The sequence below is a fragment of the Somniosus microcephalus genome, chromosome 10 (genome assembly GCF_052327205.1).
Source record: "Somniosus microcephalus isolate GS21.2 chromosome 10, FLI_Smic_1.0, whole genome shotgun sequence".
Classification (NCBI taxonomy): Eukaryota; Metazoa; Chordata; class Chondrichthyes; order Squaliformes; family Somniosidae; genus Somniosus; species Somniosus microcephalus.
The window spans coordinates 217,306,197-217,331,550 of NC_140996.1; positions in this window are offsets into that span (position 1 = coordinate 217,306,197).

Sequence of the window (25,354 nt, forward strand, 5' to 3'; positions counted from 1 at the left end):
AAGACTTGAATTTATATAGCGCCTTTCATGACCTCAGGTAGTCCCAAAGCGCTTTACAGCCCAATGAAGTAATTTTGAATTGCAGTCACTGTTGTAATGTAGGAAACGCGGCAGCCAATTTGTGCACAGCAAGCTCCCACAAACAGCAATGTGAAAATGACCAGATAATCTGTTTTAGTGATGCTGACTGAGGGATAAACATTGACCAGGACACCGGGGAGAACTCCCCTGCTCTTCTTCGAAATAGTGGCCGTGGGATCTTTTGCGTCCACCTGATAGAGCCGACGGGGCCTCGGTTTAACGTCTCATCCGAAAGACGGCACCTTGAACAGTGCAGCACTCCCTCAGCACTGCGCTGGAGTGACAGCCTAGATGTTTGTGCTCAAGAAACATAAGAAATAGACGGAGGCCATTCGGCCCCTCAAGCCTGCTCCGCCATTCAATAAGATCATGGCTGATCTTTTACATCAACTCCACTTTCCCGCCTGATCTCCATATCCCTCGATTTCCTTAATGGTGATTCATTGCCAATATGACACACAAACAAAATTTGACATTTGCCAAATCCTCTTTAGTTAAACTGCGGGGGGTTTAATTCTCTCTGGGTGCCATTTGTAGTGCACATGTTAACACATTTGCATTAACTTCCTGTGCAATTGTAGTGCAAAGTCACCTGAATCAAATTTGGGCAACTGGTCTGGGTCCAACTGAAGGAGGCGGTGTAATACCGTTTCCGCTTCACAACCTCTGCAGTCTAACTGCAAATTAAGAAGTTTCCAGATGGTCAAAATGACCACAATTGAACTCTTTGAAGCAGCATGTTCAAACCAGAACCTGCATAATGACCATAACCTTAAGGTATGCAAAAACCTTGAACAGAAAACCCCCCCCAAAAGGTGCCTCTCTGCTGTGCCCGCTGGCCTGCCTGGTGTGAGACACAGATCAATATGTCAGGAAGCCACCCTGCTGTCTTACGCGAGACCAAGAGTTCCGACAGTGTCAGGTCCACTTTGTCTAGCGTATTGTCAGTGGCAGAACAGAGAGGCGGAACCTGGGCAGAATTGGCCGAACCAGCGCAAAAGATCGAGGAGTTTTAAACGTAAGTGAGTTACGCCCAAAACCACTTACATTCGTATTTTCCACCATCTTTTACGTTGGTTGAAGCCGGACCTAACCAGTGCAATTTCAAGCGCATTTTGGTGCAATTTCCCGATTGCGGCCAAGGCAGAATCTCTCCGCTGAGGTTCTTGCTTCAGGTATGTGACCAGGGATGACTTGATGAATACAGCAACTGCCTACGGGTGGACCTGGGTTCCACGCTCCTATGATATTTTCACTGTCTGGAAATGTGTCCTTGAAGATTGGACTGAAGTGATCTGCAAACTACTTTAGACACACTCTGCTGCACCAGGAGGTTTGTTACTGCGATCTCATCTCTAGTGACCTACATACAAGAAATGAATCAAGGTTTAGAAACTTTGTATAATGGCCTCCAACGATGGATAATTCTCACCAAAATAATACATTCCCTACAGGAAAATGAAGCACTGAAAATAGTCCTGGGATTGTCAGGATTAACATGCAATGAAGTTTTTGTTATTCACAGGGACTCATACTTGAGCATTTTTGAGCTGAGAGTAATTATTAAAATGAACAAATCACATCCAGAGCAACATCAGCCAATTGTTATTAATATTTTAATTCCCTATTAAAATAACAAGTTTTTATTGGTGATTATCAAAAGTGAGGGGTGTGTGTGCTAGGAAATGCAAAGCGCACTCCTGGTTAGGCAGGAACGGGGTACTGAATTTGGATGATCAGCCATGATCTCATTGAATGGCAGAGCAGGCTCGAGGGGCCGAATGGCCTACTCCTGCTCCTATCTTCTATGTTTCTATATTTCTTTCGTGACCCACTGGTAGAATCCAGCATTCCAGGTCAATTATAAAACTACATACAATTACATAGTGTGGTGTATGTAACCTGTTCCACCTTAAGAGAACTACCTTAAGAGATGTACTACTTTCTCTTGGCTGCTGTATACTGTAATACCGGTGGTGACCACACCGGTATATAAGTGTTGTGTAGGGATTTGCTGGGCAGTTCAGCCCTGACCTCCGAATAGTAAAGACCTGTTAAAGTTATTCTTGTGGTCTGTGTCCAGTGATTTATAATAAGCATAACTGGGACACACAGACTTAACAGTGGCGACGAGTCCGATCTTACCCTGCGGCAGTTTTACATCCAAGGCAGCTTCGTCCTCAGAATGGGCGTCGAGAAGAGGCATCCGCCCTCATCATCCTGCTGAGCACCATCGCACGGGAGGCATCGAGAACCCGGGTTAAAAAGTAAAATTCTGACCACGAAGCCCTCCATCAGCGACAGGCAGTGATCATCCCTTCTACCACGGTGGTGGATAAGCCGATCAGCGACACGAGCAGAAAGTCGGCCGCGTTGACTGTGGAGTGGGGGAGGGAAAACGGAGGAAAAAGGGCGGAGAACTCGACCACGGCCGGTGAAAAGGGCCGGGCTGCAATCGAGGCCGAGAGGCGCAGCGACTGGGGCAGCTTAACGCACGAGAGCCGCGGAGAACCGCTGGGGAGGCGAGAACGGCAGCAGCACGGCAATTGCCATTGCAGCCAGCGGGGGAAGAAGGCAAACGCGGGAATCCGCCATTGTAGTCGGCGGGGGAAGAAGACGAGCGCGGGAAAGACCGCCAAGCGCGGGAAGCCGCCATTTTAGTAGGCGGGGGAAGAAGACAAGCGTGGGAAGCCGCCATTTTGAGAAAAAGAAAAATTAAAAAACTTGCAAGGATGCCTAAATATGGGAACATTAATACCTTTGATAGCGATATCGAAGATTGGACAACGTATGTAGAACGCATGGAAGTTTATTGTAAAGCAAATAAGGCACCAGATGATGAGAAAGCACTAACCTTATTAAGCTCAATGGGTGCGAAGACATACGGGCTATTGAAGCACCTTCTGTCACCAGATAAACCGGCGGATCAGACTTTCGCGAATATTGTTACTGTCCTGAAAAATCATTTAAACCCCACGCCGCTGATGATAGCGGAACGATTTAAATTTTACAGAAGAACGCAGCTGAAAGACGAAAGCAACGCTGAATTTTTAATTGAACTGCGTAAGCTATCAAAGTACTGTCAGTTTGGAACAGGACTAGCAGATGCGCTGAGAGATAAATTTGTGTGTGGATTGTTAAAAGAAGGAACACAAAAGCGACTGCTTGAGGAGAATGATTTTACGCTTGATAAAGCTGTCACTATTGCAGCATCGCACGAAGCCGCAGCGAGAGGCACTGCGGAAATGCAGCTATGGTCACCGGAACTCAGCACCAATCAAATGGTCTTGGGTACAGTAAAATGTTATCGTTGTGGAAAGACAACGCACGATCAGAACCAGTGCTGGTTCAAAAATCAGGAATGCAGAAAATGTGGCAGGCTTGGTCACATAGCTAAAGTATGCCGGTCAGGAAAGAAGACCAGCAACAAAAAGTCACCGCAGGAAAAGTACAGAAAGGTACACAAGGTGACAGAGAACAGTTCGAATGAACAGAAGTCAAATTCAGACTCCAGCAGTAATGAACTGGGTAGTCTAAGAGTACACAATGTTGGTAATGAAGCAGACCTCCAAACAATCTGGGTCACACTTCAGATAGCAGGAGTCTAAGTGAAGATGGAATTGGACACTGGATCGGCATTGACGGTCATGAATAAGCAAGATTACAAAAGGTTATTCCCACATATTCCCCTACGGGATACGGAGATTGTATTGAAAACATACACGGGGCAAAGAGTATACCCCATCGGGAAGATAGAGGTAAAGGTGGTCCACAAGGGCAAAGAAAGCCGAGGAATGGACTTATATGTGCTACCTGAGGGCGATCCACCACTACTGGGACGGGAGTGGATTAGGAAAATAAATATGGACTGGCATTCCTTAAAAGCACTAACGGTAGATTCTGGTAAAAAAGATGTCAAACCTAAACGATTGTCCAGAATATTGGACGATGCTAAAGAGGTGTTCCAACAGGGACTGGGAACACTGAGAGGAATTACGGCAAACATCAAGGTTGAAGAACATGCAAACCCGAAATTTTTCAAAGCCAGACCGGTACCTTATGCGATACGACCTGCTGTGGAAGCTGAGCTGGAAGGGCTAGAACGTTCAGGAGTACTTTCTAAGGTAGACTGGAGTGAGTGGGCCACGCCCATTGTCCCCGTCATGAAGCGTTCATTGAGCAACAAGCTGGGGGAACCGGGGAAGGTTCGCATCCGTGGAGATTTCAAGATCACTGTTAATCCGGTGCTTCACACGGTGCAGTATCCGCTTCCGCGGATTGAGGATATCTTCGCCTCGTTGTCTGGCGGGAAACACTTCACCAAGATAGACCTGGCGCAGGCGTACTTACAGATGGAAGTTGAGGAAGAGTCACGCCAGTATCTCACGATCAACACGCATAGAGGCTTGTACCGGTATAATAGACTGGCTTTTGGAGTGGCATCGGCTCCAGCAATTTGGCAGAGGGCCATGGAGCAGGTATTACAGGGAATTCCAGGCACACAATGTTACCTGGACGATATTCTGATTACAGGAGATGATGACGAGGAACACCTTGCAAATTTGGAACTGGTGCTCACCAGATTGAAAGAATATGGACTTCGAGTTAATCGCCAGAAATGTGAGTTCTTTCAGAAGCGGATCTCGTACTGTGGTCATGTCATTGACCAGGAGGGGCTTCATAAGTCTCCTGACAAGATCGAAGCTGTTGTGAAGGCTCCCGCTCTGGATAATGTATCCCAGTTGAGGTCATTCCTAGGGTTGATTAACTATTACCATAAGTTTCTGCCAAATTTATCCACGGTGCTGCACCCGCTGAACGCTCTTTTGCAGAAGGGAGTGCCATGGAAGTGGAGCGAGGACTGTAAGAGGGCCTTTCGCAAAAGCAAGGCATTGATCACCTCAGAGGAAGTGTTGGCTCACTTCAACCCAACGCTGCCTATTCGTTTGGCTTGTGATGCTTCTCCATATGGTATTGGGGCAGTACTCTCACACAAGTTGCCAAATGGCCTGGAGAGGCCAGTTGCGTTCACATCCAGATCATTGACCTCCGCTGAGCGCAACTATGCTCAGATAGATAGGGAGGCTCTCAGCCTTGTGTGGGGAGTAAAGAAGTTTAATCATTACCTGCAGGGCCAAAAGTTTACGCTTCTGACAGACCACCAGCCGTTGGTATCCATTTTTAACCCTAAGAAGGGTGTTTCGGTGATGACAGCACAGAGATGGTCCCTTTTCCTAGGGGCACATCAACATCAGATCGAATTCAAAGGTACAAAGCAGCATGGTAATGCTGATGGGCTGTCGCGCCTGCCACTACCTACAGAGGAGGAGGCACCGACGGTTGACCCCGTTGAGTTATTTCACTCGACCATCATCGAATGTTTACCAGTCACCAATGCAAGTATTGAAAGAGAAACCAGGAACGACCCGACACTGTCCCGGGTCTACGAAGTGACAGTGAAGGGATGGCCAGCACATGGTGATCCACTGTTACCGGCATTCTCAGCAAGACGAGAACAGCTGTCTGTCTGTCAAGGAACATTGATGTATGGAACAAGGGTGATTATTCCTCCTAAGTTAAAAGAGAGAGTTCTAAAGGAACTGCATGAAGGTCATCTGGGGGGAGTCAAGATGAAAAGACTTGCTAGGGCTTATGTGTGGTGGCCGGGTATCGACCAACAGATAGAGGATCTGACGAAAAGCTGCTCAGGGTGCCAAAAAGTGCAAAATGCACCTCCGATTGCACCGCTGCATCCATGGGAATGGCCTTCAACCCCATGGCAACATGTACATATTGACTTTGCTGGTCCATTCATGGACTCCATGTTTTTAATTGCGGTGGACGCACATTCTAAATGGCCAGAAGTGATTAAGATGACTACCACTACCTCGGAAAAGACGATCGCGGTGCTAAGAACGATATTTGCGAGAAATGGATTGCCAGAACAAATATGTTCAGACAACGGACCGCAGTTCGTGTCAGAAGAATTCCAGAAATTCATGAAGAAGAATGGGGTGAAACATTATACCTCTGCCCCATATCATCCGGCTACAAACGGGTTGGCTGAGAGATTTGTACAAACGTTCAAAAAAGCAATAAAGGCCATGAGCGAAGATCAGATTCCACTACAACACAAGGTGGACAAATTCCTACTGGCATATCGAAACGCCACTCATGCAGTGACAAACCAAAGTCCTGCCATGATGTTCTATAACAGGAGGTTGCGGTCCAGGTTGGACTTGTTAAAACCAAATGTGCAGAGGGAAGTTGAAAACAAACAGTTCCAGCATATAAATAACAAGACCACTCGGAGTTTCGAAATAGGACAACCAGTGTTAGCCCGGGACTATAAAAACGAGAAATGGCAATCTGGAACAATTCGGGCCAGACAAGGACCCCTGATGTACACGGTAGATATTGGTGAAAATGTAATACGGCGTCATGCTGACCAACTGGTAGAATCGAGAACAAGGGTCGAACCCATGGTTACGGCAGAGACAACCGTGGAAGAAGTTAGTGAACCTGAAGCATCTACCTCAGAAGTGAATGTACCTGATGATGATGTCCAATCCATAAGAAACCAACTAGATGAGTCACCCCAGCAACGAGAATCAGAGACCCCTGAAAGGCGTTATCCAACTCGAATCAGGAGGCCTCCTCAGAGACTGAATCTTTGAACTGTTTTGCATGAAGTTGTATATATATATGCTATTATGTTATGTTAAATGGGGATATAACTGTTAAGCTAAAAAGGGGGGATTGTGGTGTATGTAACCTGTTCCACCTTAAGAGAACTACCTTAAGAGATGTACTACTTTCTCTTGGCTGCTGTATACTGTAATACCGGTGTATAAGTGTTGTGTAGGGATTTGCTGGGCAGTTCAGCCCTGACCTCCGAATAGTAAAGACCTGTTAAAGTTATTCTTGTGGTCTGTGTCCAGTGATTTATAATAAGCATAACTGGGACACACAGACTTAACACATAGAATCTACAACACAGAAACAGGCCATTTGGCCCAACTGGTCTATGCCGGTGTGTATACTCCACATAAGCCTGCTCCCACTCTAATTACCTCTTTCCACTCTGCCCCCCACCCCCGCCCGCTCCCCCCGTATCCCTCTACTCCCTTCTCCTTCATGTATGCCTCAAGCCTCCACTTGATTGCATAATGGCTGTCTGCTTCAACCACTCTATGTGGCAGTGAGTTTTTTTTTAATTTATTCCTGGGATGTGGGCGTCGCTGGCAAGGCCAGCATTTATTGCCCATCCCTAATTGCCCTTCAAAAGATGGTGGTGAGCCGCCTTCTTGAACCGCTGCAGCCCGTGTGGTGAAGGTACTCCCACAGTGCTGTTAGGTAGGGAGTTCCAGGATTTTGACCCAGCGACGATGAAGGAACGGCGATATATTTCCAAGTCAGGATGGTATGTGACTTGGAGGGGAACTTGGAGGTGGTGGTGTTCCCATGCGCCTGCTGCCCTTGTCCTTCTAGGTGGTAGAAGTCGCGGGTTTGGGAGGTGTTGTCAAAACAGCCTTGGCGAGTTGCTGCACTGCATCTTGTAGATGGTACACACTGCAGCCACGGTGCGCCGGTGGTGGAGAGAGTGAATGTTTAAGGTGGTCGATGGGGTGCCAATCATGTGGGCTGCTTTGTCCTGGATGGTGTTGAGCTTCTTGAGTGTTGTTGGAGTTGCACTCATCCAGGCAAGTTCCTACATTCTCACCTCTCTTCATTATCCTCACAGAGGTGCAAACCCTCCAGCCCCAAGCCTGCAGACCAAGCAAAAAGTCTCCACAAATCCTATTTTTTACACCTTCAGTCAATGCCCTGAATCCTCTCCTACTTACTCCCCTGCTACACGAAAGGCTCTATGTAAATGTAAGCTGCCGCTTTTTTTGTTACTCACACGAGCTGTCCTTTTGGCTTTTCTCAGTGGGACTAACAATGTAGCAACAAATAATGGACGCTCTTATGCTATCCAAAATCATGTCACACATGGCCCATATAGTTTGCAGATGGTCTCCCAATCTCCCACCATAACATGGAGCTGGTTCCCCAAGGCTGGGGCTGTTGATTCTATGCAGTGCAGCTAACAAGCGAAAGGACCAAATGGTTCCTATTGGTTGCACGCCTTTTATATGAAAGTGTCTTTAAGTTATTAGAGAGAAGGGGAGAAAAATGCAGTTGTTTGCGCCTCCCATTATCGCCTTAAGAGGGCGCAAATGGGGCGCAAAGCAACTAGCGCCCAGGCGCGGCGATGTTTGCGCTGCTCGCAAAATTAACTAGACATTTTGCGGCGACACTAAACACTACCGCCACGATCTTCTGCGCCAGCAGATCGTGACGTCAGTCAAGTGCGCAACACCCCGGTAGCGCCCCGGACCAGCTATTGAGTGGCGCCCCCTGCCTTACCGCCTGTCGCTAGCAACGACAGGTTGAGGGGAGCGTTTTGCAGTCAGAAAGGGACTGGGGGAGCGCTATTTAAAGGCGACCGCTTACTGCCTTTTTTTGTTGGTGACATTTGTGCACCACGCATTCTGAGAGAGAGAGAGAGAGAGACTTCTGGAGAGATTCAACGCTGTGTGAAGGAGTTTTGGGTACTGAGCAGCACTTTGCAGGTTCATTTTGATATGCACTTCTTTGCTTCACCAGCGCTCTGAGGTAGCGCCTCGCTCCTCGGACTTTGCGCCTTAAGAGAGGTGTGTAGCGCCTGATTTAGCGCTCCAATCACCTCCAGGGGCGATAAAAGCCAAGTTTGCCGTCGGAGACGATAATTAGCACCAGGCACTAAACTTTGCGCACGGCCGATAATGGCGCCCCAAATGGGGCGATGCTGAATTTTTCCCCCAAGCACTTCAATGGGCCAGATGGCCTTTACTCGTCCTTGAGTGTTCGTGCAGTCTTATGATTGTTTAATAGATATTATTCATAAAGGTAATTGCTGTAATTAGGAAGTGCTTAGCTTCCTGTTCATATGAAAATGTCAGTGTTAAAAAAGCACCTTTTGAATTGTGAGGAACCTGGAGAAGAAAAATGTATGAATGACTCCAGCTCACAGAGCGTGACAGAAGTTTCTGAGCAAATTATTCAAATCTGTATCGTCTTTGTTGGATATATATCATGGATAGGCATATTACAGTGTGATTAATGGGTCAAGAAACCGCACTAAAACTTTGGCCCTCCATTTTGGGGATTGGTGTGTGAACAGACTCTTCTAGTAGTAAGTGGGCATCAACCAAGGTGGAGCTCTCATAAGGACCTGGCGTAGCATTGGCACATCGGCCAACCAAAGGGCAAAAGTAAGCCCCACATTGGGGGTTGAGTCTGGGGTGGTCAGCTGAAGAGAAAAAAGGAGAATTTTTGTTCTTAATGTTTAAACGCCGTCCCCATCCGCTTACAAGTGGAGCACTTTAAACTTTCTTGGGGGGCAGGGGGAAGGGTGACCCGACAATCCCCCACCCCAAAACCGGAAAACTTTGCCAGGCCTTATATAGCCGACATCCTGGATGCAACCCTCGTGCTACAGATGCCTGCCATTCCCATGTAAAGCAGAGGACTTCTTCCTGATGCCACAAACTGTAGCAGGGTCAGTGGGGGAGGTCTCGGGCATCTAGGAGGCATTGGGCACAATGGCCTCTGGGCCATCTTCTCCAATCCATGCCCCTGTCAAGTGAGGCTCCATGCCAAGGGCTTAATCCCACTAAACCTACCTTAACATGCACGTAGATTTAACTAAAATGTTAATGTTGAAATCTACACCACATAGTTTTAACCCATCTCCATCTGTTCCTATCTTAGACAACCCTCCTTCCCTTTCCTGAACACATAGTCATCCAACTGTGTTTTAAAGGTGTTAATGAACAATATTAATTGCTACAGCTGGGAGTCAATTCCACGCATCCACAATATTGCTGGGGGAAAATAAATCCCTCTAATCCAAAATCTTGCTCAAAGCTTATTAATTACTTAATGTCCTCCAAGTTCTGTGCTCACAGTCCAAGTTTAATAACCTGCTGCATCTGGATTATCCACTCCCCTCAGCAGTTTACAAAGTGGATCCTGCACCCAGTCAATTTTCTTTTCTCCTGCGAGGCCAAATGCAGTTCTGTGAATTTATCTTCATAAATTAGAGCTCTAAATCATGGAATCATCCATGCTGCTCATCCCCCGAGCCCTCCGCAACATGTTTCTGCAGGGATGCTTCAAAGAATTCTGTACAATCGATCCAAACGTCGCCTCGCCAATTACCTGTATGAGGTTAGAATGACTCGTTTCTTCCTATAGTCAAATGCTCTTCAGACCAGGACTAGACACAGTAACAAGCTCGGCAATGCAGCACAGCATTCAATTTCTTTATGTGGTGGCGTATTGTATGTCTCCATACCTCACTGGGGGGAAAAAATGACTCCTAATGTTAAGTCTTGCTTGAGGCTTATTAATTTTGTATTCATATTCTCTAATTCTGCTCAGAATCTAAATTGGAAGCTTTCCATCTTGGTATAGATGTACTAGTGCATTTCGTATTGACAGTGGCAGAGAGATAGCATTCAGCTTGTTAGGACATTGAGCAATTAGCTGATTCAACCACCACTAATGCCCAATCTCTTGGTCCTCTTGTATGATAATGCATTTATATTTGCATTATCAGATGCAATAAGGTCTCATTACAAGGAGCCTTAAAATGGCGTCATTGGCAATTTTGTTTATTATTTATAAGAAACTTCCTTGAATGACCAACAACCATGACACAGGAGACTATTATGATTGAAAAGAGTAAGAGAAATGATGCGACAAATCAAAAATTAGTCCTTGCGTGGCACCCAGCTTGGGTTTAATTACTGTTGCCAATATAAACAGAGAAACACCTCATGCGCCGCTTTAGAAAGAAAAAAGAGCTTGCATTTATATAGCATATATACACAGGACATCGCAAAGAGCTTCACAGCCAATTAATTATTTTTGAGGTGTAGTCACTATTGTTATGCGGGCAAATACAGCAGCCAATTTGCACACGGCAAGGTCCCACAAGCAGCAAATGAAATGAGACCAGGTAATCTGTCCCATTGGTGTTGACTTAGGGAAGAATGTTGGCCAGGTCTACAGGAGAACCCCCTGCTCTCCTTTTGAATAGAGCCCTGTGATCTTTTATGTCCATTTGAATCAGCAAACTCAGTCTTTGATTAACATCTGGTCAAGAAGGCGGCATCTCTGACAACAGGTCTTGTGGAGTGGAGCTTGAACCCACCATTTTCTGACTCAAAGGCTAGAGTCCTACCAACTGAGCCAAGCTGACAAACTTTACCCAGGCTTTTAATGCTGACATTAATCTATTTATTTACATTGGCAGACAGAGCAATGTCATGCAAACACGTTAATCATATAATGAGTTTATAGGTTGTAAGAAGAAAGGAAGACTTTGATTGCCACCGTGATTTATATCTTTCCAAACCCCTCGACCTCTCGGCAGCCTTCGGCATGGTCAACCACGCCATCCTCCTCCAACATCTCTCCTCTGTTGTCCAGCTGCATGGGACTGCCCTCGCTTGGTTTGACTCTTACATATCTGATCATATCCAGAGCAGCTCTAGTTATTGTTTCTCTTCCCACCACCGCACCATTACTTCAGGAGGCCCCCGGTGATCTACCTTTGGTCCCGCCCTTTGCTTTATCTACATGATAACCCTTGGCAGCATCATGCAGACATGTGGGTCAGCTTCAACCTCCTTCACATCGCTCGGCCCTGCCATCATCCTTGTCTCTGTCACCTCAAGACTCCATTACTTCAATGTATTCCTGACTGACCTCCTATCCTCTACCCTCCATAAGCTTCAGCCATTCCAAAACTCTGCTGCCCGTATCCTACCCCACACCAATTCCAGCTCACCCATCACCCGGCCCTTGTTGACCCACATTGACTCCCAATCATCCAATGCCTCAAATTTAAAATTCTCACCCTTCTGTTTAAATCCCTCCATTGTTTCACCCCTCCCTATCTCTCTAACCTCCTCCAGTGCTACAATCTCTCCCCCCTCCCCACCACACCCTCAAACTCTCTGTTCTCTGAATCTAGCCTCTAGTGCATCCATCACTCCCTTCGCCCCACCATTGGCAGCTGTGCACTGAAATTTCCTCCCTTAACGTCTCTATCTCTCACTCCTCCTTTAAGATGCTCCTTAAATCCCACCTCTTCGATCAAAATTAGGGGTTAGCCGTGGCTCAGCCGGTAGAACTTTTGCCTTTGAGTTTGAAGGTTGTGGGTTCAAGTCCCCCTCCAGGGACTTGAGCACATTATCTAGGTTAACATTCCAGTGTATTGCTGAGGGAGTGCAGCACAGTCAGAGGTGCCGTCTTTCTGATGAGATGTTAAACCGAAGCTCCATCTGTCATCTCAAATGGACGCAAAAGATCCCGTGGCACTATTTTGAAGGAGAGCAGGGGAGTTCTCCCCGGTGTCCTGGCTAATATTTATCCCTCAACCAATATCACTAAAAGCAGATCATCTGGCCATTATCACATTGCTGTTTGTGGGATCTTCCTGTGCAGAAATTGGCTACCATGTTTCCTACATTACAACAGTGACTGCACTTCAAAAAGTACATCAACGGCTGTAAAGTGCTTTGGTAGCTCCCTTGCCTCTGAGTCAGAAGGTTGTGGGTGCAAGTCCCACTCCAGAGACTTGGGCACAAAAATCTAGGCTGACGCTGTGGGAGTGCTGCACTGTCGGAAGGGCAGTGTTTCGGATTGAGGCGTTATATTGAGGCCCCAATATAACGCCTTAAGAGTAGGCGAGCTATCCTCGGTATCCAGGCCAATATTTATCCCTCAATCAACATCACTGATGTAAGAAAACTACTAGGCACTTGGTCTAAGCGTTAAACAAAGCTTTAATCAACTGTTTTACAACATGGAGGTCTAGTTGTGTCCTTCACTAGTTCCTGTTAGGAATGTCCTGCGCAAGCTGGGCCCGTGCCCGAGTATTTATACTTTCCCTGGACAATGCCACTCACAGGCCGCTCAGTATTATTTCATAAGTCTTTCTTTCATGAATGACTGATTCATGTCAATCACTAAAGCAGGTCATCTGGTCATTATCACGGAGGTCATGAAAGGGGCTAAATAAATGCAAGTCTTTCTTTTTTTCTTCTTTCAAATATACTACAGGTAGACTATCCTTTATCCGAACTTCCGAAAACCGAAAACCTCTAAAAACCAAAAGTTTTTTTGTTCAGCGTAAGTCGTGCGCACGACATGACCAGAGTGGCGCACGACTTACGCTGAGCAGGGCAGAGGGTTACAGAGTTCCCTCCTGGGTAGGAGATTGCAGGCCGAGCCAGGCAGTGTGAAGGAGGTACCGGGAGAGTGAACCCAACAATACAGCGGCCCGTCCGATAGCTGCAGCGGCCCGTCTGATATTCTTTTCTCCCCCCGACCCGACCCGAACCGCGGCCCGTCCGATATTCTTTTCTCCCCCGCCCACCCGACCTGACCCGACCCGAGCCGACCCCCGACCCGTCCGATATTCTTTTCTCCCGACCCGAACTGCGGCCCGTCCGATATTCTTTTCTCCCCCCCCCGACCCCGGACCAACCTCGGACCCCCCCCCCGGACCCCGGATCGACCCCCCCGACCCCGACCCCCCCGACCTGAACCGCGGCCCGTCCGATATTCTTTTCTCCCCCCTCCCCCGACCTGATTTGCGGGCCAGCTTAGTTGGAGTCAGCCGATATCCGGCTTTCCAGAGAAGCAGGAAGGGGAATGAGACACGCAACAGTCGCAAGAGGTAGCCTGAACTTTTAAAATTTATATTAAATACAAATTTCCCAGTCTTATTATAATACCTTCTGAAATCCGAAAAATTCCAAAAACCGAAACTCAGCTGGTCCCAAGGCTTTCGGATAAGGGATAGTGTACCTGTAATATCTCCTTTGGATCTATGTTCATTCTCTTACACCTCTGTTAAGCACTTTGGGACATTTTTGCTGAATGTTAAAGAAGCTATATTGGCCCAGTAATTCCTGTCACAACGCGTGAGTACGGACAAGGTACTCACACGTGTGCCAGGAGGAATTGCCGGTTTTCAGCATGCACAGCGCATGCGCTGTGCATGCTGACAACTGGCATTTCCTGTCCTCTGACCCAAGGGGCTAAGAGGCTGAACGCATGCGCGGTATCGGGCAGCGCGTGCGACTTGGATTTCCTGTATTTTTACAGATTTGCGCATGTGTAAAGGCCTCCGGTTTTTACGCATTGAAAAACCACACGTAAGTACTTAGTTTTACAGGTAAGTGGTCTTTTAGTACAATTTAGAATTTTTTTTTCCACAGGTTTATTATTTTTAAAGAATCTACAGTAAGGTAAGTTTAGTTTTAGACCCTATTTTTTAAAAATTTATTTTTTTCAAAAATTTGATTAATTGTTTAAAATAGTTTTTTAAAGTTATTCATAGTTAATTTAATTATTGGGATGCTTTTTAAAATTTTATTTAAAGTTTAAGTAGTGTTTTGGGGTGCCGTACTTTTCATGAGTTTGACAGTCTTTACTATCAAACTTATGAATGAAGTTTCCCCTCCCCTGATTGGCTGAACGGTGCTCACCTGATCCCAGCCGGCACATCGCACTAACTACGCCGCTGGGTCAAGTTAGCACAGCGCGCCGAGATCAGAACCTGGCCACTGACAGGAAATGCACTGCGGGCCAGGTTTCAGATGTCGGCGCGCCGGGTAAGTGCACATCGGGGGCTTGCACGCGCGGCAAGCCCCCGACAGGAATTACTGGGCCTATTTGCAAGTTGTCGGTATTGAAGGAGGTAAACAGTTTCAACAATTTTGAAATCCTCAGAAAGAATGAATTAGAATCGGAGATGGTGCCATTAGTTTTGAATTCAAAACAGTCACTATGCAGGGAGGAGAAAGAATATTTGCAACACAGAAGGAACAAGAGAGGGAAGTTGAGATGAGTAATGGCCACAGCAGTATTGATGAAATAGTGGAAGACAAAAATAATTGCAATGGAGAAGGAGAGATTGAAGACTAGAGGTGAGCGAATGATCAACTACCATAAAATTGTTGGCAAAACAGTTCACAAGAGAGAACTGTTAGGCCTCAGCAGGAGTATTGTCATGCATTTTTGAAAGATTTTAACATTTCTTTGCAAAATATGCATTATAAAAGTTCGCATTGCCGTGTGAAATGTTCCTGGCAACCAAAATGTTTTTTAGAACAGGCTGGTCCAATAACTGAGAATTCCCCCCACTCCCCCCACTAATGTGCCTCTAGTACTTGTTAATTCATAGTATGCATACTGTGAATACTTGCAGAGTTAACAGATACATATCCCAGGTTTGATATTATCAGCATTGCAAAATAAAATCCGTGAAAATAGTTTCAAATGAAATGCTTTAACACCTTGGCAGCCGTTACTCAGTTGGTAGCGCTCCTCGCCTCTCATGTCAAAAGGTTGTGGGTTCAATTCCCACTCACAGAGATTTGAGCACAAAAATCTAGGCTGACTCTCCAGTGCAGTGCTGAGGGAGAGCTGCACTGTCGGAGGTGCTGTCTTTCGGCTGTGATGTTAAACCGAGGCCCTGTGTGTTCTCTCAGGTGGACGTAAAAGATCCCAGGGCACTATTTCGAAGAAGAGCAGGGGGAGTTCTCCCCGGTGTCCTGGTCAATATTTATCCCTCAATCAACATCACTAAAACAGATTATCTGGTCATTATCACATTGCTGTTTGTGGGAGCTTGCTGTGTGCTAATTGGCTACCGCATTTCCTACAACAGTGAATACCCTTCAAAAAGTATTTCATTGGCTGCAAAGCATCCTGGCATCATATCCAACCCAGACTGATGGGATGAATGTCTCTTTTCTCTGCACTTTAGTGGTCATAAGTCAAATGAGTTTGGGCGGTTCCTACTTAGCTTCCAGTGAGTAAGGGTCTGCATTTCCAAACTATCCCTAATTTCCCACTAATTACTAAAGCAAGGAAGTTATGCGAAACCTTTATACATCACTGGTTAGGCCTCAGCTGGAGAATTGTGTCCAATACTTGGTGTGAGGTAAATATTGGCCAAGACAGTGAGGAGAACTCGTCGGCTCTTCTTCAAAGTAGTGCCATGAGATCTTTTACATCCACCTGAGAGAGCAGACAGGGCCTCAGTTTAACATCTCATCTGAAAGACGGTGCCTCCGACAATGCAGCACTCCCTCAGTACTGCATTATAAGAACATAATAATAAGAACATAAGAAATAGGAGCAGGAGTAGGCCATTCGGCCCCTCGAGCCTGCTCCGCCATTCAATGAGATCATGGCTGATCTGATCCTAACCTCAAATCTACTTTCACTCTCCATCCCACCCGAACCCATGTGATCTCCTGGGAGAGGCGAAAAACCAGATAAAAAACCCAATGACCAATTTGGGATAAAAAATCTGGGAAATTCCTCTCCGACCCATCTAGGCGATCGAAACTCGTCCAGGAGATCACTCTGTCCCTGTATTTCCTGCAGTACTTACCTTCTGTAAGAGGTGATCTCCACCCCAGCCAGGAACAGGCCCAATTTACTCCTGAAGGACTCCTAGCTGGCAGCCTGTTCCCGAGGTCTCCACTAATCCCTGTGAATAGAACCATCTCCTGAAATCTAACACAGAATTAGAACACAAGAAGTAGGAGCAGGACCAGGCTACACGGCCCCTGGGCCCGCTCCGCCACCCACACTGCCATGACCGATCCGAACCTAGACTCATGTCCGATTTCCTGCCCGCTCCCTGTAACCCCTAATTCCCTTTACTTCGAGGAAACTGTCTATTTCTGTTTTAAATTTATTTAATAATGTAGCTTCCACTGCTCTCTGGGGCAGCAAATTCCACAGACCTACTACCCTCTGAGTGAAGAAGTTTCTCCTCATCTCAGTTTTGAAAGAGCAGCCCCTTATTCTAAGATTATGCCCCCTAGTTCTAGTTTCACCCATCATTGGGAACATCCTCACCGCATCCACCCAATCAAGCCCCTTCACAATCTTATATGTTTCAATAAGAGCGCCTCTCATTCTTCTGAACTCCAATGAGTAGTGTCCCAATCTACTCAACCTCTCCTCATATGTCAACCCCCTCATCCCCGGGATTAACCGAGTGAACCTTCTTTGTACTGCCTCGAGAGCAAGTATGTCTTTTCTTAAGTATGGACACCAAAACTGTATGCAGTATTCCAGGTGTGGTCTCACCAATACCTTGTACAACTGCAGCAATACCGCCCTGTTTTTATATTCCATCCCCCTAGCAATAAAAGCCAACATTCCATTGGCCTTCTTGATCACCTGCTGCACCTGCATACTAAGTTTTTGTGTTTCGTGCACCAGGACCCCCAGATCTCTTTGTACTGCAGTACTTTCCAGTTTCTTGCCATTAAGATAATAACTTGCTCTATGATTTTTCCTGCCAAAGTGCATAACCTCACACTTTCCAGTATTATATTCCATCTGCCAAATCTCTGCCCACTCACTCCTGTCTATGTCCCTTTGCATTGGAGTGTCAGCCTAGACTATGTACTCAAAATCCTGGAATGGAGCTTGAACAAAGAATGGCCTGCACCATCTAAATCCACTGCACTACAGTATCACACATGCCACTAGAAGATACTCTGACAACCAATATTACTGCATTTGGTACACAGCCACCTCCATCCGGTTAAATGCCAGCGCAGAATCACCTAAAGAGCAAGGAGGAGTTAGAATCTCCACTAGCTTAAAGTGGTTTGGAGAGACCAATAAGAGGTCATTGACATCTTAAGGCCAAGATACTGGTGAGTACAGATATCAGTCGAACCACCATGGGCTGGATTTTCAATGGGCCGTGGAGGCGTGATTGGAGGCGTGTGGGGGGTTAAAATCGTGAAAACTGGCAGGCGGGACCCCCCCCCCCGGCCTGGTTCCCGACTCCGAGCAATTTTAACTCAGTCGTGTCTAATGGTCCCGACTCCGTCCTGCCTCCAACAGGCGGGATAGGTCGTTAAGGCCCTTAACAAGCACTAAAAAGCCTCTATAATCCTATTTTGAAAGGCCCTTGCAAATTTAACCCTTTTCCCACGTGAAACATGCCTGGTGGGAAACACGATGGTGAAACCTGGTGGGACCACTATTGGATTGCTGACTATCAGCTGCTGGTCAACCATTAAAGAGGAGATTTGATCAGCCACCATTTGCAGGTGGCAGGACTTTGTGGTCTCAGGTCTGGGGAACTTTTAGAAGGCATAACCACAGCTGGGGAAGGTTGGAGCCTGACACCCATCTCCAGTGTGACCTTCTGGGAAACCCCACTTGCCACCTTCACTGAGCGCTTCCTCAACTGAGGCATATACCAGAAGCATGGGAGCCATTTATTTCCTTCCCTTCTGGGCATTAGATGAGCTCGAGCACCAGCCGCGGCACCAGCAGAACCAGAAACAACAGCAGCAGCAACAGCAGCAGCAGCAACAGGAGCGCCAGGCTGCTGCTCACCCACCTGAAGCTGCACAGGCCAGAAGGGGCCAACGCTTGGAAGCCCGTCGGCGCAGGAGATACCCCCCAAACAGGGTCTACAGACACAGGGTCAGCTGCCTCAACATGTCTGAGCAGCAGTGCCAAAGGTGGCTCCGACTTTCGCGAGAGGTAGTGAGTAACATCTGCGCAATGCTGCAACAATACCTGCAGCCCAGAGGACCAGGTGGACAAGCCTTACCAGTGGCCATCAAAGTCACCACCGCACTCAATTCTTTTGCCTCAGGCTCAATCCAAGGATCAGCAGCAGACATCAGTGGCATCTCCCAGGCGGCCGCACACACTTGCATCATGCAGGTAACTGATGCTCTCTTTGCCATCGCGCACAATCACATCCATTTCTCCAAGGATCGAGCAAGTGTCACGGCGCGAGCGGTTGGATTAGCTAATCTGGCAGGCTTTTCAAGGGTGCAGGGCATCGATGACTGCACACATGTGGCCCTTAAGGCACCCCATCGCAATCCAGGTATTTTTGTCAACCGCAAGGGCTTCCACTCCCTTAATGTTCAGCTGGTGTGTGACCACAAGAAGGAAATTTTGCATGTTTGTGCCAAGTACCCTGGCAGTTGCCATGACTCCTTCATACTGCACCAGTCTAGTGTGCCTCCGCTATTCAGTCCGCCAGACCAACTTAACGGATGGCTACTTGGAGACAAGGACTATCCCCTGAGGACGTGGCTAATGACGCCGTTGAGGAGCCCATCCAACGAAGCTGAGGAGAGCTACAACTCCAGCCACATGTCCACCAGAGCCATAATCGAGCAAACCATCGGTTTGCTGAAGATGCGCTTCAGATGCCTGGATAGATCAGGTGGAACCCTGCAGTACTCAGCAGCCAGGGTCTCCAGAATTGTTGTGGTTTGCTGTGCACTTCACAACATGGCACAGCGTCGTGGCTTGCAGATTCCTGAGGACCAAGTGGCTCCTCACATATCCTCCTCAGATGAGGAGGAGGAGGAGGAGGAGTGCGAAAACGCACATCCTGCAGAGGCCCATCAACCAGCGGCAGCATTACACGAGAACATTGCTGCCCGGGATGCAAGGAACACACTCATCTTGGCCAGATCTGCCTAGCCTAGCCGATCAAGCACTTTTGCCTCACAGCTTCTTGCCTGAGCATCGACAATGGCCAAGACCCTGCTGATTCCTAGCAATTTGACCAGCATACGGACAGTTGCAAGTAATCCTAAGCCCGCAATGTGAAAGTCCCATTCGCAAAATGACACGCCACAACTGCAACAGTTGCCATCAGAATTTTTATGTACAAGAACCAACTGATGGCATTTTTACAATAAACATTACATTTCACCCAAGTGACTACCCTTGTGACTATTTGAGCAGAATTTTTCTCTTACGCGTGCTCCTACGTGGTGCCTCCCCTGTGGCTTCAGCAGATGTGGAGGCCCCTTGTTCACTTTGCTGCTGCTCCTGTCTCGGCACCTTTGGCGGGTGTCCTTTGGGGTTGCGAGCCTGTGAGGGCTCGTCAACAGTCTGCTGCTCCTGCGGCTGTGCAGGGGTTGAGACGTCTATCTCACTTGGGTGTGGACTCCGGTGGGGCTCTGACCGAGGGCTCTGCAGTGGTATGGAAGTGTGAGCGCTTGGAGAGGAGCCCCCACTTCCTTGATGTCTGCCACCAACTTCCCTCTCATGGGTCAGGTCCCCCTCAGCGCCTGCAAGTGGCTGGAGAGCACCTTGCTGCACATCACAGGGGCCATGGGGACCCGTATCTGCAATGGCAGTCCTACTCAGAAGGACTTCCATGAAGGTCTGGTTTCTCAGTTCAATAGATGACCATCGCTCCTCCAGAGATGTTATTCTATTATGAACACTCACCATGTTTTCTGCACTCTGGCGACTTATCTCCTCCATGGCCGAAACCATCCTCTCATGTACTGTTGCCATCCGTTCGAGGGAGGTTGCCATCCTTTCCGTCGTCATGCATTCATGCGCCAATGACTCCACAAAGGCTCTGCTCATGGTTGCTATGGACTCCTCCATTCGCTCTACACTCGCAGCGACCCTGGAGACAAAACCTGCCAGAGACTCATGCATCTGTTCCTGGAGTTCCAGCACCGCTGATCTTATGGATGGACCCAGAGGCAAAGGGTCGACATGCAGCTGAGCCGAGCTGGCAGAGTCCTGCGCCCTCCGACTAGGACTCTCCACTGCTGTCCCTGTCTCCACAATCTGCTGATGCTCACTTGTGAGCTGTGATACACCAGGTGACAACACTACTCTATGTCCTGAAGGTCCCACCGAGGTGTGAGTGCCTGCGCTGGTGCTGGGTGCGCTGAATTCTGGTGATGCTGCACCCTCAGAGGTTGCAGCTTCCTCTGAGGAGTCTTGAGGCTGATGCTCTTCCTCCTGGCTAGTGGGGACGGATGCTTGCGATGGTCTTGTGGGGGAGTAAAGGAAAGAGTCAGAGATGTGATGCCAAGGTTACATGCACATTGCATATTGCAGATGCTCATAAGTCCATCTGTTAGAGCTTCAAAATCATTATCAGCGACTCATGCAATGCCAATGAGAGAGATGGGAAACTTTTCTGTCACCAGCTTGCTGTGATGCACCCGTCTGTCCATCCCCCACTTGCGCATCCTCCTCTACTCCCACGATTTCCAGGACCGCCTCCTCCCAGGGGGTCTGGTGGGCTCATGAGGCTGTCCCTCCTCCTGTCCTCGCTTGCTCTCTTTTATTGTGAGCTCTCTTTTCCTGCAATGAGGGAGACAAGTGGAGGTTGAGTGAGAATGAAGGAGTGAGTGTAGAGATTCCGTAGCATCGATACTTAGAAGGAGACAAAGATGGAGTGAGGTGGCAAGACCAAGGGCTCTCCCTGTGTGTTGTCAATTGTTTGCATAGCATCACAGTGATAGGCTGCATAGTCGAATAGTTACGTGAATGTGACCATAGAGAGAAAGGGAATGGGTAAGGGTGCATGAATGTCAGTGTTAAGTGGGATGTGGAGAAGAGATTGCTGAAGCTGAGTGCTGGTGAGGAAAGGCAATGGGGATCAGATTGAGGGTGATGGGAAAATCATACTTACTTTTCCAGTGCGGAGAAGGTCATGAAATCTCTTGCGGCACTGTATCCAGGTTCTGCGGGTGACTCCCAAGGAGTTGTCCCCCTCAGCCACCTGCATCCACACTGCCTTGGTCTGCTTGGGAGGCCTCTTCCTCCCTGTAGAAGGGAAGAGCACCTCCCTGTTGGCTGTAGCCCCATCTACTAATGCCTGCAGGGCCACCTCGTCAAAACGAGGAGCTGATCTGCATCTCTCGCTTATCATCTTTCCTGCAGGTCTCTCACACTCCACAGGCAAAAAGCTTGGCAGTCTGCAGAAGAAGCAAGGCTTGCTGTAGATCGTAAATGCAGCAGCAATGATGACATCATCGGAGGCGACTTTCAGTCAGGAAAAACCCATTTGCCAAGGGCTCCCACACGTTGGAAATCAATTGGACAATTAAGTTAAAATTGCATCAATCTCCCACATCCATTTAGATTTGGGTGGATAACACGAAATGCGGATAACGCGACACCAGCCCGCACCCGAGTTAAAATCCAGCCCCTTGAGTCTGAGGGTGGTGGAACATCAGCACAATGCTACGGCATGATGCCCGCTATGGTGGAAGAAAGGCTGGTAGATGGAAACGTCTATCTCAGTTTGAGTTGAATATGCACAACACAACCTTCTAATCCATATTTTGTAGATCAGTAGTTGACTTAAGTAGAAACCTCATTGACTGAAGAGCTGAGAAACATAAGGACATTGCTGCGCTCTCAAGTGACTGATGCTGTGCCTGACATGGGATCTAGTATCAAAGAAGGCTTATAGGAACAGGGGTAGGCCATTCAGCCCCTCGAGCCTTCTCCGCCATTCAATGCCTCAACTCCATCTACCCGCCTTAGCTCCATATCCTTTGATACCCTTACCTAACAACAATCTATAGACCTCAGTCTTAAAAGCTCCATATTCCCAGCATCCACAACCTTTTGGGGGAGAGAATTTCCGATTTCTACTACCCTTTGTGTGAAAAAAGCTTCCTGATTTCCCTCCTAAATGGCCTGGCTCTAATTTTAACTTTATGTCCCCTCGTATCTTGATTTCCCCGTCAGAGGAAATCGTTTCCCCGTATATAGCTCATTGAATCCTGGTGTCAGCCGTGGCTTAGTGTGCAGCACTTTCACCTTCGGAGTTAGAAGGTTGTGGGCTTAAGTCTCACTCCAGGCACAAAATCTAGGCAGACACTACAGTGCAGTACTGAGGGAGTTCTGCACTGTCCGAGATGCCGTCTTTTGGATGAGATGTTAAACTGAGGCCCCACCTGCCCTCTCAGGTGGATGCAATAGATCCCATGGCACTATTTCGAAGAAGAGCAGGGGAATTCTCCCTTGTGTCCTGGCCAATATTAATCGCTCAAGCAACACATAAAAACAGGTGATCTGGTCATTATATCATTGCTGTTTGTGGGAGCTTGCTGTGCGCAAATTAGCTGCTGCATTGCCTACATTACAACAGTGACTCCACTTCAAAAGTACTTCATTGGCTGCAAAGCGCTTTGGGACGTCCTGAGTTTGTGAAAGGCGCTATATACCTGCAAGTTCTTTCTTTCTTTGGGCTTGGGGAAGGGGATACAAGCTTTCGTATGGAGTACCTTATAGATGCACAATTTTCAGACAGACCTGTTGCAGCCTTGAGACAGTGACCACCACCAGTAATTAGGACACAGTTAATGTAAACCACCGAATCTCAAACTCAGCATCCTGTCCCTGGTATAATATAGTCCTGCCCACATTTCTTCCAGCTGGTGTTTGACTGTAAGAAAGAGGGGCCTGTACAATCCTGCAGATCAGAGGGTGGCAAAAGTAACCCCACTATTTAAAAAAGGAGGGAGAGAGAAAACAGGGAACCACATCAGTAACATCAGTAGTAGGGAAAATGCTAGAGTCTATTATAAAGGATGTGATAACAAGACACTTAGAAAATATCAACGGGATTAGACAAAGTCAACATGGATTTATGAAAGGGAAATCGTGTTTGACAAACCTTCTGGAGTTCTTTGAGGGTGTAACGGGTAGAATAGACAAGGGAGAACCAGTGGATGTGGTGTATTTGGATTTTCAGAAGGCCTTTGATAAAGTCCCACATAAGAGGTTAGTGTGCAAAATTAAAGCACATGGGATTGGGGGTAATATACTGGCATGGATTGAAAATTGGTTAACAGACAGGAAACAGAGAGTAGGAATAAATGGGTCTTTTTCGGGGTAGCAGGCGGTGACTAGCGGGGTACCGCAGGGATCAGTGCTTGGGCCCCAGCTATTCACAATATATATCAATGATTTGGATGAGGGAAACAAATGCAATATTTCCAAGTTTGCTGACGACACAAAACTAGGTGGGATTGTGAGTTGTGAGGAGGATGCAAAGAGGCTTCAAGACGATTTAGACAAGTTGAGTGAGTGGGCAAATACATGACAGATGCAGTATAACGTGGATAAATGTGAAGTTATCCACTTTGGTAGGGAAAACAGAAAGGCAGAGTATTATTTAAATGGTGATAGATTGGGAAATGTTGATGTACAAAGGGACCTGGGTGACCTTGTACACCAGTCACTGAAAGCAAACATGCAGGTGCAGCAAGCAGTTAGGAAGGCAAATGGTATGTTGGCCTTCATTGCAAGAGGATTTGAGTCCAGGAGCAAGGATGTCTTACTACAGTTATACAAGGCCTTGGTGAGACCACACCTGGAGTACTGTGTGCAGTTTTGGTCTCCTTACCTAAGAAAGGATATACTTGCCATAGAGGGAGTGCAGCGAAGGTTCACCAGACTGATTCCTGGGATGACAGGACTGTCGCATGAGGAGAGATTGGGTCGATTCGGCCTGTATTCACTAGAGTTTAGAAGAATGAGAGGGGATTTCATTGAAACGTATAAAATTCTGACAGGGCTAGACAGACTGGATGCAGGGAGGATGCTTCCCCTGGCTGGGGGTCTAGAACGAGGGGTCACAGTCTCAGGATACGGGGTAGGACATTTAGGACTGAGATGAGGAGAAATTTCTTCACTCAGAGGGTGGTGAACCTGTGGAATTCTCTACCACAGAAGGCTGTGGAGGCCAAGTCACTGAATATACTTAAGAAAGAAATAGATAGATTTCTAGACACAAATGTCATGGGGAGAGAGTGGGAATATGGTATTGAGATAGAGGATCAGCCATGATCATATTGAATGGCGGAGCAGGCTCGAAGGGCCGAATGGCCTACTTCTGCTCCTATTTTTCTATGTTTCTATGACTTTTCAAGGCATTCTTTGCTCTGATGCTCCACCATCACTCTAACCCCTCCACCACTTCCTGTGAACAATCTGAAGATTTACTAGCAAATTAGCCACCTTCCACCATACCTTCAGCACAGAGGGCACATGCACATGTTCATAAGGTGAGGAGTAGACATTTTCACAGGACCATTTCACAATATTCCACCACTGCAAAGTATAGAGTAAATTTGACTACATTAACATCTCTTGCTTGTGTTCCCTGCACTTCTGATCAGGCGCACGGCAACAGTAAGTTCACGTCAATAGAATGGTGCTGTTGTTGACTGTGATGATTTATTACATCTTGTAATGGTAATGTAAGAAAGAAAGACTTGTATTTATATAGCACCTTTCATGACCACCGGATGTCCCAAAATACTTTACAGCCAATGATGTCATTTTTTGACATGTAGTCACTGTTGTAATGTAGGAA